The sequence below is a fragment of the Geotrypetes seraphini genome, chromosome 5 (genome assembly GCF_902459505.1).
Source record: "Geotrypetes seraphini chromosome 5, aGeoSer1.1, whole genome shotgun sequence".
Taxonomy (NCBI): domain Eukaryota; kingdom Metazoa; phylum Chordata; class Amphibia; order Gymnophiona; family Dermophiidae; genus Geotrypetes; species Geotrypetes seraphini.
This window is the reverse complement of record NC_047088.1, coordinates 109,286,726-109,304,535: the sequence shown is the minus strand read 5'-3', so window position 1 is coordinate 109,304,535 and position 17,810 is coordinate 109,286,726. Positions and strand designations below refer to the sequence as shown.

The following is a 17,810-nucleotide window of genomic DNA, read 5'->3' as shown; positions in this document are numbered from 1 at the left end:
TCACTCCAGTTTAGACCAGAAGAAGGGAGTGACAGTTCCCAAAAATTAATCGGAGACATGTATTTAGTCCATCAAAACATATAACCTGAAACTTATTTTAATATATTGTATGTGTTTGGTTTTGTTTGATAGGATAGCCTATATTTCTGTGCACGATGAACGCAAGTCAGCTTTAAGCCTCGTACGTTGATCCCTCCTATCCTGTGTCCGGTCTCCGCCCCCTCTCCATATCTTCCTTTAACCAAGCCAAGAACACATCCCTGAGGATAAAGGGTTAAACCGGAATGTAAGGGCAGAGCAGCAGCAAACAGCTGCAAGGTATTTCCTCCTTTCCTGAGACGGGAGGCTTAGAACTTTATCAGAGACAGACGAAGAGACCACAGAATCGGAGGGCGCGAGCAATACACACCCTGACACAGGGTGAGAAAGGTATTGGAGGACTGAGAGAAAGCGCAGGCGGAAAACATTGGACAGATCCGGAAAAGGAACAGGGCGCTGAGAAGACACGGGATAGGAACCAAAGAGCCAGAGATTCTGCCGTCGGAGGTAAGAGTTCGTGCACCTGGGTCTCTTTTTAGAAGAGTAATCCGATAAGCAGCCCACGTGGTACTGGGAATCCAGCTGTGAGAGATCAGGGCAGCTGCACTGTTGAAGGAGCAAGTTTATACAGTAAGCAGATGTTTAACCTGCCATTGCAGCGACGTTCCTTATGACCTCATTGTTATATAGCCATAGTGGCTTTTTATGAGCTATGATTAATTTCATATAGTGCTAATAGATATGTTTTGATATGACATGGCATGACAGACGGTCCTCCTGTTCTTATAATCTAAAAAATGTCAACACCCATAGAAAAGATGTTAAACTAAGCTTTTCTTGTAAGTGGGCCACACCCCTTTTTCCAGAACTCAACCCCCATCTCTCATAAGTCCCTGATGAAATTAGTGTTTTCTGGCCCATGGATTCTTATCTCTAATAGACTTAAGCTCCAGTTGGCTAGCTCGCACTATTCCACGCGTTAACGATCTAACGCACCTTCATAAAAGGAGCCCTAAAAGTGGCTCAGACCTCAGATTTTTAAGGACGTGCGGTATTAGATCCGTAAGGTCTGTGAGGTCCGTGTTTTACCCCTTCCCAGTAGGCTCTGCAGCAGGCAAGCGTTTTAGTAATTTCACTCTGTGAAATGAGCCGATATTATTTATTTTTGTTTTCTAGCTTATAACAAGTACATTTATATACAGGAATTTTGACAGACAGAAGATACCACCTCCTCTTGAGCAGGCGGTAGTTTATCAGCTAGCATGCGCTAATCCAGTGAGTGCGCTAAAAACGTTAGCGCACCTTCGTAAAAGGAGCCCTTAGTCTCAGCATAGGGTTCCTTTTATCAGGGAGCGGTAGAGCCTTTTACCATAGGCTGAAAAGGTAAATGCTCCGACGCGCATTCAGTTCCTATGAGTGTTGGAGCATTTACCTCACTGGCCTGCGGTAAAAGGCTCTACAGCTCCCTGATAAAAGGAGCACAATATTCGCTGGGTTTTACTAAATTGTGGAAGAGCGAGGTAAATGCTCTGACACTCATAGGAATTGAATGAGCATCTGAGCATTTACCTTGCCGGTCTATGGTAAGAAGCTCTTCCGCGGAGTGGTAAAAGGAGCCCATTATTAGGTAACTAGGGATTTATAAAAAAGATTGGGAAGTTTTAACTCTGGCTAAAAACTTATAGTTATGAGTACTGGTATGCTGTCTTGCAGCATTCCAGGCATGTAAATAAGGAGTGGGGTCCTACATAGAATTTATTTCCTGACTCGACAGTTACAGGGATAACCCTCAGCATACATGAAACTGAAAACAATATTGTTTTTTTTTTTTAAACTATGATCATTATTTTTTTTTTTGCCTAATAATATCACTCCTCTTAAAAACAAAAAGGAAAGGTCCACAGGCCAAGTATCTTTTAATTCTTCTGTCAACAGACTCTATAATAAAGTAATAAAGTTTTTGGGGTGACCTCTGATGAAGTGTGTATGACTATGAGTACACAATATTTTTCCTACTTTATTCTTGAGTCTGTACATAAAAATCATAAGTACTTGACCTGGACCTTTCCTTTCTGAACATATGTATACAACAAAGGGAATCCAGGCTCCATCCGTTTGTGCTTTTCTCCTGCATAGGGAGGACTTTCTACCATCCTAAATCCACAGGAAGATGAGCTCCCAGGGCTAGCCTTTAGATTGTGTGGCCATTCAGTGTACAGCTGTGGGGCATGACCATCCCCCCCCAACCCAGTGGCACAAAAGCATTGCTGGGCTAAGGCCAGCTATTGAGAATTACCATAAGCTGTGCTGGTGTAAGATATAAAGGGAGAATGGCAGCTTCAGCCTGTATCTGTGCCTTTGTCAGAAATGCAGGACAAAGCCCCTTTAATTTGTTATTTATTTATTTAACAGACTTATAGCCTGCTTATACCGAAGGGGGCTCCCGAAGCACATATATAAATAACCACAAAACATCAGCTTGACAAAAATAAAATACAACACATAATGAAAACACTTTAAACTTTACATTTGCTGCAAAATGTTAGTCCTCTCCTTACCCACCCGAACAGAAAATCTGTGCAAATTTTCAAAAAGTTTCTTGAACTTTTGTAAATTATCAACAGATTGCAAGTTTCTAGACAGATCATTCCAGAACATCACACCTGCCACTGAGATTGCTGTTGGCCAGGCCGCAACATACTTCACACACTGTGTCTTATCTGTGGAAAGATGCATTGCCAATCCTGATCTCAAAGGGCATCAAGGACAGTAGACAGCACCGTTGACAGGTATCAGGGTATACCACAGTTGATTGCCTGTGAAGTCAGGTGTTATGTTTTAAAGGTTAGTTCTGATTTTCCAGGCAATCGATTCAACTGTCTCTAAAATGGGGTCACATGCTCAAATCTACCACTAACCAAAATCAAACGGGCTGCAGCATTCTGGGTTACTTTCAATGCCCTACACCAGGGGTAGGCAATTCCAGTCCTCGAGAGCCGGAGCCAGGTCAGGTTTTCAGGATATCCACAATAAATATGCATGAGATAGATTTGCATCTCAAGGAGGCAGTGCATGCAAATCCATCTCATTCATTTTGGATATCCTGAAAACCTGACCTGGCTCCGGCTCTCGAGGACCAGAATTGCCTACCCCTGCCCTACACCAAGAAGAAGCTATTCTAGGTGTAACGCATTACAGTAATTTGACCTCTGTAATGTCATGCATTGCACCATAAGCCAAAAATCATACTGCAATAACATTGATCTTAGTTTACTTAACAATCGCAAATGAAAAAAGGATGACCTCACTGCTGCCAACACTTGGGCTGGCATTGATAACGTCAAATCCAGCCACACATTCAATACTTTGTCTGATTAGTGAAGATTCCGGTTTATAAACAATCTCAATCACTACTAGCCAAGAGGGATCTTCAGCTCTCCCTACTAACAATACTTCAGTCTTCCCAAGATTTAAGGCCAATTTATGCCATATCATCCAATCATTCACTTCGTCAATCTCTCTTTAAGTTCACTTTTCTAATCATCCATAGTGGGGGGGGGGGGGGGGGAACCTGCACATCATCCACATACAAGTAGTAACTGTCACATGACTCATCAAACACTTCACCTAAAGATGCAAAATAAATATTAAAAAACAGCGCTGAGAATGCCGACCCTTGCAGCACCCCCTTACATTTAAATATAATCCTAGATATCTTCCAATCTTCACCTGTACTGTCCACTCTTGGAAATAAGAACAAAAACAATAATTTTCCTAACAAAATCTGTGTTATCTACCGTGTCAAATACTGACACTTCTAATGATACCACACAAAAATCCAATTCTTATCCATTCCTAATCTCAATTCATTCACTGTGGAAACCATTAAAAATTCCACGCTGTGCCTTGCTCAAAAATCATACATAGTAGAGACTTAACAGATGGTCTCATTCTACAAAATTTACTAACTGCTCCAAAACCACCTTCTTTATGATCTTACCCAAGAGAGGTAGCACAGCAGTCGGCCTATAATTTCCCATTACAGTCTCATCCAAGCTATCCCTTTTCAGAAGTGTCTTTAACCATAGCTCTTTTCAATAAGGCAGGTATTGTACTGGTTTCCAAAGATTTATTAACAATGGTAGTCAAAGACGGCACCATCACCTTATTCAGCTGTTTCACAATAGACAGCGAACATGGATCTAGTAGGATGTAAAGCTTGCAAAATATTCAACACCTATATTTCAAATTCAGCCCATTTCACTGGTGATACCACAAATTGCTGGCCGCAGCGGTAAAAGTTCCGATGCTCATAGAATTTCTAACCGGTGATAAACTCTAATGCAACATGATAAAAGGGGGGCAAAGTTTCTGTCCTCTGTTACTATACTTAGGAGTACCAGGACAGAAATTCTGGCCCCCTTTTATCAAGTTGCATTAGGGTTTTTAAAAAATCACCGGCTACGAATTCTATGAGCATCGGAGCTTTTACTACTGCGGCCAGCAATTAAGAAACCCTAACATGGCTTGATAAAAGAGGGCCTTTGTTTTCAAAACATTCACTTTATCCAACATAAATTAGAAAATCTTCCACAGCTGGTATAAACTTCCTAACTTGATGTCCTGGTCCTTACATAGCCTGGGGGGGATCATTCATTCTGTACTTTTGTCAAAAATAAAAGGAGAAATCTTTTTTTCTCCCTCATTCTTTGCCATTGGTAGTTACAAGGAGAGGAAGACTTCCTCATTGTGAACCAGTGCCAGACATTGGGAATGTGATCTTCTTGTAGACCAACAAGTCTCTGTAACGGAGATGCCAATGCAGAAAGCCAGGCAATGCATAGAGGGGTTGAATGTAGCTATCAGCTCATGGAAGACATAGCCACATACTGCATTAAAATAACTGGTAATGATGTATTTGTATGGGAGGGGTTTTTTGGTGGAGTGGGTTTGTATAATTGTTTTATCCAATTGTGTTGATTTCGAGATTTGTTTTCTTGACTGGTTTTTTTATTCTTGTTTTGTTGAAATGTAATTTTATTTTTGCAAAGTTAATAAATATGATTTTTTAAAAAAAATTCTGCAAACAGAGATGATGACCAGATGGTACTCAATATCTTTATTCGTTGAAGATGTGACACGTACGTGTTTCGGCCTGAAGGCCTGCCTCAGGAGTCTTAATACTTTGATCAATACAATATATGTTGACTGTTCTATCTTATATATTATAATGATTGAGTCATTCACCGAACACATCAATCAGAATGATCACTAAAAAAATTTGTCCACAATGTGGAGATTAACCCAGGTTCTATGAAACTTAAAGAAGTTAATCTCCACATTGTGGACAAATTTTTTTAGTGATCATTCTGATTGATGTGTTCGGTGAATGACTCAATCATTATAATTTACTAGTGTTTTAGCCCGTTACATTAACGGGTGCTAGAGTAGATGTCTGTCTGTCTGTCTGTTTTGTTTTTTTAAATTTGTCTCTCTCTCCTTGGACGCTGTCATTCTTTCTGTCTGTGTCTTGGCCCCCTCTTTCCAACGTCTGCTCCCCCTGTCCTCCACACTTCCATTTGGTGTGTCTCTCTCTCTCTCTACCCCTTCCATCTACTGTTCACCCTCTGTCTTGCCCCTCTCTTCTCTTTCCATCCAGTGTCCACCCTCTCTCTCTCTCTGTTCCATATGGCCTCTCTCCATCTCCTCCTTCCTTTTGCCTTGGTCTGGCATACCTTCCTCCTTCCCTCCAAGCCATTCTCTCCCCCTCTGCTCCCTTTCCTCATTTAATTACTTCATTGGTCAGCAGCAGCATTCACAATTCATTGCTGTTGCTGGCTTCAGGTCTTTCTCTCTGGCCGGTCCTGTCTTCATGAAAACAGGAAGTAGGCAGGACCGGCCAGAGAGGAAGGCCTGAAGCCAGCAACAGCAGCGAATTGTAAACGCCCCTGCTGCCTGAAGCACCCGAGGCAGATGCTTCTCTCCCCTCCCAGTCCAACCCCCGCTGTCTCTGCGACTCTCCCTGCAAGATGACTTTAATATCAAACTTCCCTCCAGCGTTGGCAGCCGCAGCACGCTAAACAGGCTTTCTCCTGCAGTTGAGTCCCTCTGTCGCGTCATTGATGACATCATCAATGACGTGACAGAGGGACTCAGCTGCAGGAGAAAGCCCGAAGCAGCCTGTTTAGCGTGCTGCGGCTGCCAACGCTGGAGGGAGGTTTGATATTAAAGTCATCTCGCTGGGAGAGAAGCGTCTGCCTCGGGTGCTTCAGGCAACGGCAGCGTTTACAATTTGCTGCTGTTGCTGGCTTCAGCCCTTCCTCTCTGGCGGGAGGTTTGTGCCGGTATGTCCCTCCCCCTCCAGTAGTGTGCAGCACTTTGCACGGCGCATCCTCTCACGATCCTGGGTCGGCCACACGCTTGTGCTGGTGACTCATACAGTCCAGTCCTTCCGGCGAGTGTAGGGGAGTGCAGGGGATTCGCGCATGCGGCCACGGAACTACTGATCATGGAAGCACACAAATAGGAGTGCGCATGCGCGAGTTAGCCTTTTATTATATAGGATAAGATAGAACAGTCAACATATACTGTATTGATCAAAGCATTAAGACTCCTGAGGCAGGCCTTTGGGCCGAAACATGTACTTGTCGCGTCTTCAAAGAATAAAGATATTGAGTACCATCTGGTCGCTTTGTCTGTTTTCTTTGAGCATCTGCCTTGATAGGGTAGAATATCCTGTTGCTTTGTATTAAATATTCTGTAACAGTACACAGAAGGAAATGATGGCTTTTGATGTGTGCATAATATGAGAGATGTTCGCTAGTACATCGTTGAAGGGTTGCTTGAGAGGTTTTCATGCCCATTTTTCAATTTGTAAATGCCTTGTTTCTTTTCTTTTATGCAACTTTTAAAACACGTGCAGGAGGTAACGGCAGTGAGGTTAGGGTATCTGAGCAAAATCTCAGTGAGGTTAGGGTATCTGAGCATATCTGAGCAAAAATGAAAGTGCCAGCACACATCTGCAGTGGCTGTTTCTTGCGTAATTTATCAGCCTTCAATAAATTTTTGTGAAACTAATATTAATATGCACAACAGCAGTTGTAGATATGTGCTGGCAACTTTTTGTTTTCTTCCGATGAACGTTAAGTCCATCTTCTTGTGCGCCTATTTCTTGTGTGCCTGGCAGGCTTCCCATGTTTTAGCTTTTTTGCATGGTGCAGTTTTGAGCTCATGGTAAAAGCCACACACTCAGCACAGCTGCACTATGAGCCTTTCTGCATCAGTCTCGGAGGCAGAATAATGATCACTTTGGGCCCCAGTACAATTACAATTATGGATACCCCCAAAACACCCCCATCCTCCCTCATTCACTACCTGCCCCCCCCTACAATTTTTTCCCTACAATAGTTTATGCTATTCCTGCTTTCTTAACCCCCCTCCTCACCACCATCACACATATCATTTATCTCTTCCCACGCTACTGCTCCCTCTGTGCAGTGCTCTAACCCTTGCTTCTTCTCTGTAGACTTGCAACAAAAGAGAGCAGGAAGAAGCAGTGTTGGGTACAAACACTGCTACTGGAGCTGCCAACTGACTAGAGCGTGACAGGTTGACCCATTCCTAGGTTTACCCCCATTGCATGCAAGGATTTATGGTCTTGCTTTATCTATTTAATTAATTTATTCAATTTTCTATACCATTCTCCCAGGGGAGCGCAGAACGGTTTACATGAATTTATTCAGGTACTTAAGCATTTTTCCCTGTCTGTCCCAGTGGGCTCATAATGTACCTGAGGCAATGGGGGGGGGGGATTAGGTGACTTGCCCAGGGTCACAAGGAGCAGGGTGCTGAGGTTGCAGCTTTAACCACTGCGCCACTCTCTCCCATTCCGTACAGAATGCAATTGGAAAATCAGAATTACAGTTCCCTATATGATATTGGGCAAGTAGTCAAGGAGCAACTCTACCCTCAAATGAATGACTTACACTGCCTACAAAATCAGTCAGGTGCAGGAGATGGAAAAGCAGCAGCAATCTAGGCCTGCTAACTCTCCTATTTCCGATCACACTCCTGTAGTTGGAGGGACCAATTAGTGCTCCCACATTTGAGGTGATTCTGCCTTGACTGCTCTTCTTACATGGTGGGGAGGAGGCTGAATGTGATCTTTCTCTGCCCTGGCACTCCTTAGGCAGGGCTTCCTTTCACTGCATGGGTTCCAGTACAGATGCCTCAACCTGCACATCCTGCATTGGTGCTGTTCTTGGTTGCAGAGAGGAAAAGCATGTCTCAGTTTCAGTCACTGCTGATAGACTGAGGGAGACTCTCTCCCTATGCTAGATTCAGATGCAGAGGGGAGGAAGGCTGTCTCAATGTAACTGCTGAATGCTTACACTGATTCTCTTTGCCGTAGATGTGCTGTACCACTCGGTGAGGAATTGGCGAGTCTCTGCTGTTCTTGTTGAAGTGGGTGCAGAACATGGGGAATTCTGGTGGAAAGTCAGCACCTGGTATGCACACGGGTAATTATTCAAATTCATCACTGTAATGAAACCTTCAGATCTCAACTGCAGCGCCTACTATATTACCCATCTGAATGACAGACACCTTCTGTCTCATTCTCAATTATGTCTGTCAGTGTATTGTCTCTTTTCTCACAGTAGAAGCACTGAACCTTGTCTGTTCCAATAGGTTTTGCTATGCCATGTTGTCTGGGAGGGTGGCGTGTTTATCTAGAGCAAGCAAAACAGGAAGAGCGGCCTTCCTTCATGCTATCCACCCTGTCTCAGCACTGTTGGCCAGATTAAAAATTGCATCAAGTTAATACCCTTACAAGAACATGCCCCTAACAGCAACATCTTTTTCACAATATTGAGCATTTCTCTTCTAATGGAAAATATTAACCTTGAATATAATCATAGTGAAAAGTTTCTCTTATCTGGCATGTGTGTTTCCAGATTTCAGGGAGGTTTAATTCCACGGAGGCTGGGAAGGAACTGTGTAGGAAGGGTAAAATAAAGGAGTGACGATGAGACACTCCCAGAAACAATAACCTTAGTTGTATGTGTGCTGTAACTTCCCTCTAACAGGAAAGGGGGTTGGGGCTTTATTAAACGTTACAGCATTATGACATCATCTTTGCCTGTCTTGTCTTGAGTAACCTTTGAACTATGTTTTGAGATCAGCAGTAATGACTGGGTGAGAAGGGAGTCATCAAGGATAAAAAAAAAATAAAGACAGGAGATTGCAGAGACAGAAAAAAGACTTTAGCAGGGATGAGTATTACATTTCTGATTTAAAAACTTGTCAGATATATATCTATTGGATCTATCTATCTATCTACAGAGACAGAGTGAAGGGGAGAAGCTGAGGGGAGGACTGGCTGGTCTAGAAGTCTATTTGAATAGGTTCATAAATTCATATGCAGCGAAGCACTGGATATTGGCAACAGCATAGGAACAGTCACAAGCATCTATAGCTATATGCAAAATGACTGTTGATCCTGGTGTGCTGTGGCATCAGAAGCAGATATTGAAACCCACTGCTTATTCATTGTTTGCTTGATTCTCTGTGATGTTCTCTGACCCTCTATGTGGTCGCATTCAAGTCTCATTCCTATTCTCTCTTCCTTCATGCAGGTCCTTCACCCCCCTAGCAAGCCAGCAATCTCCCTTCCTCCCTATTGCCGGTCCAATAGCCCCCCCCCCAACCCTCTTACCCTCCCTCCCCATGGTGGACAGCAAAAAAACAAACAAACCTGCGAATGTGAGGTCCCTTCACCTCTCCCAGGGTGGGCATACCAGCCTGTTGGAACAGAAGCAGGGCTGCTCGGACTGGAACTTTCTTGCTGCCGAGTCCCTCCTTCTGATGTAATGAGGGACTCGGCGTCGTCGCGTGTGCAGGAAGCTTTTGTTCCTACAGGCTGGTATGCCCGCCCTGGGACGTGTGAAGGGGCCGACCCAGGAGTTGCACTCGCAGGTTTGGGGTTTTTTGGAGGGGTTTTGGCCATCTGCCAAAGGGAGGGAGGGTGCGAGGGTTGGAGGGCTGTTGGACCGGCGATAGGGAGGGGGGCTGCTGGACTCACTAGGTGGGGGGGGGGGGGCTGCTGCTGCACCTGCAAGGGCGAGATGGCGCTGCTGGACGCGCGATCGCATTGAGGAGGGCACGGAGTCATCTTGTGGCAGATACTTCCCTGTGGGGACAAAGCAATTTACCACTCCACGAGGCGGTGAATGGCCTTGTTCTCATACCTGCGGCATCCAGTCTTCCCCCTCACCCCCCAACACCACCAACACACACACTGTTCCTGCAGGTTACCCATGGGTAACAGTCACCGTGTCATTCTCTACCGATGCTCATAGGAATTCTATGAGTGTCGGAGCTAATACTGCCACAGCCAGTGATTAAAAAAAAAAGCCTAATGCAACTTTGTAAAAGAGGGCTTTAATTTGTTCACCTCCCTTCAATGTAATATGAGTAGGAATATTTGATAATGATGCTCATTTTCAAAGCACATAACACAGTTTCACAGTTACATAGTAACATATGTATGAGTATCAAAGTGTTACTAAATAGTAACATCTTAATCTTAGCAGCCTTAAATTTTAACAATGCTGGTTGGGCCGCAGATAGTTTTGGGTTTTTTTTTTCCCAATGCAATCTAACTCACAAAATATGATTTTGACACATCTGAAATCATTGAAACTAACATTTAAAATATCATTGGTGTGAGAATATCCATAATATGATGATGAATTGAGAAGTAAACCTAAAGAACTCATAAAAACATTAAATACAATTGGTGAAAGTGGGAAACTCTGAGGTACCCCATAATCAGGACTCCCCATTAGAAGAAAAGGAGGAGGCGTACTTCACACAATACTGTCCAACCTGCGGCCCAAGGGCCGCATGCGGCCCAGTGAAGTATTTTGTGCGGCCCTGGTCGAGGGCGATGCAGTGTTTTACTTGGCTGCCCCTGGGTGTTTACCGTCTTTCTGGCTCCCTCCTTTGTCTTGCTGCAGCATTTGCGCAGCCACAGAAACATTTTTTTTGGCCAATGCGGCCCAGGGAAGCCAAAGGGTTGGACACCCCTGCTCTAGAGCACAGGTGTCAAAGTCGGTCCTCGAGGGCCAGAATCCAGTCGGGTTTTCAGGATTTCCCCAATGAATCTGCATGAGATCTATTTGCATGCACTGCTTTCAATGCATATTCATTGGAGAAATCCAGAAAACCCGACTGGATTCCGGCCCTCGAGGAGGGACTTTGACACCCCTGCTCTAGAGCAATTCAACAGTGCTAGACATCCCAAGTTCATTCAATCTACTCGATAATATGGCATGGTTCACTCTATTAAATGTGCTTGACATTGATTGAATTGTAACAAAACTAATTGAATCCCACAGCTCAAAAAAAATTAACTTTTGAAATCACTGTCAGAAGTAACGATTGTGTCATGCGTTTGATCTAAAGCAAAACTGAGAATCCATGTAGATGTTGAAGGGTCTAAATAAGACATAACCTAAGACACTACAATGGATTCCAGTGGTTTTTCCATCCAAGGTGTACTAGCCACTGGATGAAAATTAGAAACCACAATTTAATCTACCCCATATTCATTATTAAATAATAATCATTACATTTTTATTGAAAATAACACAGCATATATAAAAATGAGCATCAATGATCAACCAAGTCTCAATACCCCCCCATCCCCCTCCACATAGTCTCAAACTGCCATTCGATTGAAGATCAAGTTCCAATCTGTACAATGTCTCTTAAAAGATCCGTTGCACTTAGCTACCATCTGCTCCATATGTAGAATAAAGCTTTATAAGAGACATAAGAGCCGGGTTGCTGAATGGTATTAATAAACAATATTTGAAAAGCAAAAAAGACTAAAGCTGATTTGGGTCTTCCAGTCCTCCAGAATAGGTACCACCATGCTCTTCCAGCGAAAAGCAATATGACACCTGACAGCAGCCAGTCAGTCCAGAGCGGAGTGAACGATTCTGCCACCATGGGGAAACATTCAAATTCAAATCCAATAAACAATCAGATGGTTCCCAGAGCACTGGACATGACTACTAGGTCTCCAAACAAGATCGCACCATTTGCCCAAAAGGCCGCACCTTAGTGCATAAACACCAAACATACAGAAATGTATCCACCTGATACAGAGGGAAAAACATTATGTAGCCTCTCAGGAGTATAATACCACCTGGTCAGTACCTTATATGCATTTCCTTGTAATAACACACAAGAAGAAACTTTTTGTATCCCTAAACAAATAGTATCCCATTGTGAATCAGTAAAAGGTCTCCCCAGGTCATGTTCCCATGCTATTCGAAAAGGGAAAACCATAGGGTCCCAACCTTCCCCACAATTGCCATGCTTCGGTTCCTCTTCTTCCTTCCTTCCTCCCCCCCCCCCCCGCGGGACCCTGCGGCACCATCAACTCTTACTCCCTCTAATGTCGGCCCTGCAGCTCCAGACTTCCTCGCACCTTCTCCCCTCCCCCTTTGGATCGCTATTATTTTAAATGTTATAGCCGCGGAGCTGTATCCATCAGTGGAGATGTCTAACCTCGGCCTGCCCCGGAACTCTTACTGCAGCAGCCGCCCGTCTAGGCAGGAACAGGAAGTCACTGTTGCAGTAAGAGTTCCGGGGCAGGCCGAGGTTAGACATCTCCACTGATGGATACAGCTCCGCGGCTATAACATTTAAAATAATAGCGATCCAAAGGGGGAGGGGAGAAGGTGCGAGGAAGTCTGGAGCTGCAGGGCCGACATTAGAGGGAGTAAGAGTTGATGGTGCCGCAGGGTCCCGCGGGGGGGGGGGGGAGGAAGGAAGGAAGAAGAGGAACCGAAGCATGGCAATTGTGGGGAAGTGCAGAGCTGCAGGGAAGAGTGTTGCGGTACCCAGCTGGAGGGAGAAGGAAGATGAGGGAGGGAATTAAAGGAGATGCCAGGGCTTGGAGCGTAGGAGGAAGGTATGCCAGTCTAAGGGAAAAGGAAGGGGGAGATGTGAGAGCATGGAGGGGGAGCGAAAGATGGAAGAAAAGGAAAGGAGAGAGATGCCAGAGAATCAGGGAAGGGGAGATACCAGACTATGAGGAGAGGTGTGGGAGAGGGAAGGCGAGGAGAGAGATGCCAGACCAATGGGGTGAAAGGAGAGATGGAAGGGGGAGGCATACAGTTTCTGGAAGGGGCATAGAAGGAGAGAAGATGCCATATAGGGGAAGAGAGACGGCAGACAGTGGATGGAAGGAAGAGAGTTACAAGAAGATGAGGAAAGGAGAAACCACAGAAGACAAAGGTAGAAAAAAATTTCTATTTATTTATTGCTTTAGGAGACATGTGTCACTGTTTCTGTGAAGCATTGTATGCAGAGTCCAGCTTCTTGCTGGTTCAATTTAACCTTTGTCTATGTATTTTTATTTTATCCCCCCTTTTACAAAACTGTGAAGCGTTTTTAGCACCAGCCTTGGTGGTAGCAGCTCTGATGCTCAGAATTTTATGAGCATCAGAGCTGTTACCTCCGTAGCTAAAATCCACACTACAGTTTTGTAAAAGAGGGAGGGGTTAGTTTGTGATTACATATTCCTTACTAGGCGAAGGTGTTTTCTGTGTTCTGTGTGTTCGAAAGACATGGTTTTCTGTTAGGATTGACGGTGTAGGATTGATCTGTGCTGGTCTGGCTTGTTTAGTTTTACAATGGGTGTATTGATGTACTGCTCACTGCAATATGTAAGATGCTGCCTTTTCCTAGGTACTCATGTGTGACGTGTGGTTTGTTACTAAAAATCATGTTTTTCTTACAGATGGGGGGGGGGGTGCCAAAAAATGATGGGCCCCGGATGTTACATATGCTAGGTACCTTAAATAAGAGTACAAAACAGAAAGGGGGCAAGGAAGTCTCCCCAACAGCTACAAGAGATCCTCCAAGTGTTCCTGTACTCCCCCTCTATTACCTAGCCAGCTCTGTGATTCTGCAAAATGCCACACCTGCATATAATATATAAAGTCACCATCAGGCAGCTGAAATCGAGCCTGTAAGTCCTCAAATAAGTTGAAGGCTACCCTCTACCAAAAGTCTCAAAACCTACATAACCCTCTCCTCTCTCATCTAGCAAAAACCTCCCCCTTCTGTACCCACCTCAAATTTTGGCTCATCCCTAAGAGCAGCCAATGTAGTAACCACCCCTTCTCTCCCCCATTGTTGTTGCATCAATCCCCAAAAGCCCAAGCAAATGTCTAATGTAAGGATTCTTTATCTCCTACAATCTTTCACTGCCCTTGTAAGAAGCCCAAATCCAAGTACCCAAGGAGTGACCCGGAGCAAAGAATTGCTTCAATTGCACTCCCTGATTTGAGGTGCTATGGGCCAATTCAAAACAAATCGCAACTGAGCTGCCCTATAGTACTACAATAAATTGGGCCTTAGGTGCCAATAATACTTTTTTTTGCTAATCTCGGAGCTTTCCCCAACCATATAAAGTGTGAGAACTCCCTTTGTAAACCCAAGATAACCCCTTTAGGTACCCCAACCAGTAAAGACTGAAATAAAAACAATAGGTGTGGAAGCACATTCATCTTCAATACCACTATACGACCCCACCAAGATAACCACAAATGCTTCCACTTTAACCAGTCCTGCCGTACCTGTTTAATAATCCTTTCCTAATTGCTGTTATATAGGTCCTCTAAATTCCTAGGTAGATAAATGCCCAAATATCTGATCAGCGGCCTCGCTATCTGAAGTAAACAAAGCTCCCCAATCTCTTGCTCCTCTTCCCCTGTGAGCGTTAACCCCATCAACTCAGATTTTTTTTCTTATTAACTTTAAATTCCGTAGCGCACTGTATTCCCTTAAAATCCCCAATGGGACTGGAATAGTAGGGGTTAGATCACTGATGTACAACAGAATATCATCTGTGAAGAGCGCTTCCTATGCTCAATCCCTCCAACCTCTATTCCCCGCACATCTGGATGCAACCTAATATATTCTGCTAAGGGTTCCACTGACATGGCAAATAGAAAAGGGGATAAAGGGCAGCCTTGCTTCGTGCCCCTCCCAATATTGAAAAAATCAGTATAAGATCCATTAATACGCAGGTACGCCCTCGGAGTGCTATAAAGGGCCTGTATCCAATTACAATAATTTTCCCCCAACTCCATACACCTCATCACCATCCACAGGAAGATCCACTGAACCCTATCAAAGGTCTTCTCTGCATCAATGGCCAAAATAGCCATTTTGTCCCTTGATCTTTTCACCGCCCCCACATCAGATGCAGAGTCCGCCTCACATTATCCTGTACCTACCGCTTAGAAATGAAACCAAATTGATCAACATGTATAAAAGTAGGGAGCACTCTGGCCAACCGTAGCACCAATACCTTGGCTATAATCTTTGCATCGATATTGAGAAGAGAAATGGGCCAGTAGGCTCCACAATTAGTGGGATCCTTTCCCAGCTTAGGTAACAAATATAAAACCCATATAAATTCCCATTTAAACTATAGTGTTGTGCTGTCTTTTATGGGGAGATGGAGGAGAAGCCATATATCCATGTGGTTAAAGTCTGCTGGGGTGTAAATTTATTCTGCTTCTTTCTTACCCCCATTTTATCAACACCCCCCGAAGGACCACTTTCAAAGCATCCCACAGTATTCCATCCCCCACCTCCCCATTGTCATTGCACGCTGAGGACTCCGCCCCTCTCGCTGGTACATGCTATTTAAAATCAAGCACTTTGCGGCGCATGACAACTGTCACCGAAGGCTGAAACCACTGCACTGCACTTTTACCTGTTTTTCACCTTAACTGTTTTTGAATTGGTTTATTATTTTATTGTAGTTCTTTACCTGTTACTTAATCTTCTTCTCAACAGTTCTTCCCAAGGCCCCCCGCCGCCGCAAAGCGGCGGCACGCTGAGGACTCCGCCCCTCTCGCTGGTACATGCTATTTAAAATCAAGCACTTTGCGGCGCATGCTCCTTAATGCGCTCCTTTGTGCGCTACTACAGTGCGCTTATAATAAATTTAATTTTAATATCTTTATGACCCTACTATATAGGTTCATTAATTCATTCCGCTTTTACAATATTCTGTCGATCTGGTTCTTCTTTGTAACCATACTCAGTCTGAATTTATCTTATATATTTCACCATTTAGTCTTTAACCCATCTCCATTACATATGGATAATTCTGTTACTCCTCTCTCAGTCATTTGGGGAAACAGACCTCTTAAAAAAAACAATCAAATCTCTATTCCACGCCTACCTGAACGCATAGAAATCCCTTTAGTTTCTCCCCAGAACACCATCACTGATCTTATCTCTCCTTCAAACATTTCCAATAGTTTGCATCTTAACATAGGATTAATCAATGTCCGATCAGTAAAAACTAAACATCATTTAATCAAAGATTTAATTCTGCAACATTCCTTTGATGTACTGTGTCTAATTGAAACTTGGTTAACAGAAGGAGAGGAGGCTTACCTTTCCTATAGCTGCCCTTTAGAATATGCATATTTCTTCCATCATCGTCGTTTTAAACGAGGTGGAGGACTAGCTATCATTTTTCGTAAAGCTTTACTACTAGACATTGACTACTCTCCAGCTAATTCATCTATTGAATTTCTACAATTCTCTTTTCAAACCAAGCCTAGGCTGGATGCTATACTCTTATATTTGCCCCCTCCTGTTAATAACAAAACTTTAAACCAACTACAATCACTTCTTCTCGACTTTGGCTCTTCTACTTTAAATCCCTTAATTCTAGGTGACTTCAATATTCACTTTGATGATCCCAATAACTCTCAATCCAAAACGATTCTATCTCACATTGATCAATTAGATATGTATCCTCTAATATCAGAACCAACACATCATTTAGGACACACTATTGATATGGCATTTTCTTCAACTTCCCAAACAGATAATTACTCTTTTAACTTTTGCCAATCAGTTCCTTGGTCAGATCATTTTTTAATATCAATATCACATATAGTAAAATACATAAAACCTCAAACCTCCAAAAAAACAATCAATTTTAGAGATTATAACAATCTCTCTTCCAGTATTATTTCGGCAGCACTCCCGCCAGACTTTTCAGACTTTCCTTCCACTTCTTTGGACGACTCTCTCCTTCACTGGACAGTTAATACCAGTCGACTTCTGGATATAATAGCCCCTCAACAAACCAAAATTATTTCTACTAGGAAATCTATTAATCCCTGGTACACATCAGAACTTACTCTTATCAAAAAACAATTAAGATCTTTGGAGCGCAAATGGAGAAATAATAAATCCCCCTCCAATACTGAATCATACAAAGAACATTCCAAATTCTATAAATCTAAAATTAATTTCTCCAAAACAAAATATTATTCAGGTTTAATTCAGAAAGCCTCAAATTTTTCTACTCTTTATCGCATATTAAATTCAATCTCGCATTCCAACAAACGAAAAAACCAAGATAGTTTACTTAATCTTACATCTCAAGATCTTGCATCTTATTTCACTGACAAAATCGACAAGATTAGATCCACATTCACCGTTAACTCACCTGCTAAACATGACCAAGTATCAATTGAGGCTAGCTCACTCTCTTCAAAATGTTCTTACTTCAAAATTCCAAATCTACTGGAAATAGAATCTGTCATAAAATCCATGAACATCAAAGGCTCCCAATTAGATTCAATTCCCCCTTTCTTACTCAAACGCTTATTTACTATTTTCGGCCCAGCAATTCATACTCTAATAAGTGAAAG

At 43.2% G+C, this 17,810-nt stretch overlaps 1 protein-coding gene across 9 annotated transcripts in view; it reads left to right on the top strand.

The window, feature by feature from the left end:
• LOC117360950 (cytospin-A-like) overlaps positions 1-17,810 on the top strand; it is a 133,225-nt gene that overhangs the window by 13,994 nt on the left and 101,421 nt on the right. For 5 of the 9 annotated variants that reach the window (XM_033945632.1, XM_033945630.1, XM_033945633.1 and 2 more), the window contains exons 2-3: positions 133-546; positions 8,450-8,558. The gene's annotated coding sequence lies outside the window, so the exon portion shown is untranslated. Of the gene's footprint in view, positions 1-132; positions 547-575; positions 670-8,449; positions 8,559-17,810 lie in introns of those variants that run through there. The other 4 variants (XM_033945634.1, XM_033945637.1, XM_033945638.1 and 1 more) reach the window with 3 other exon arrangements.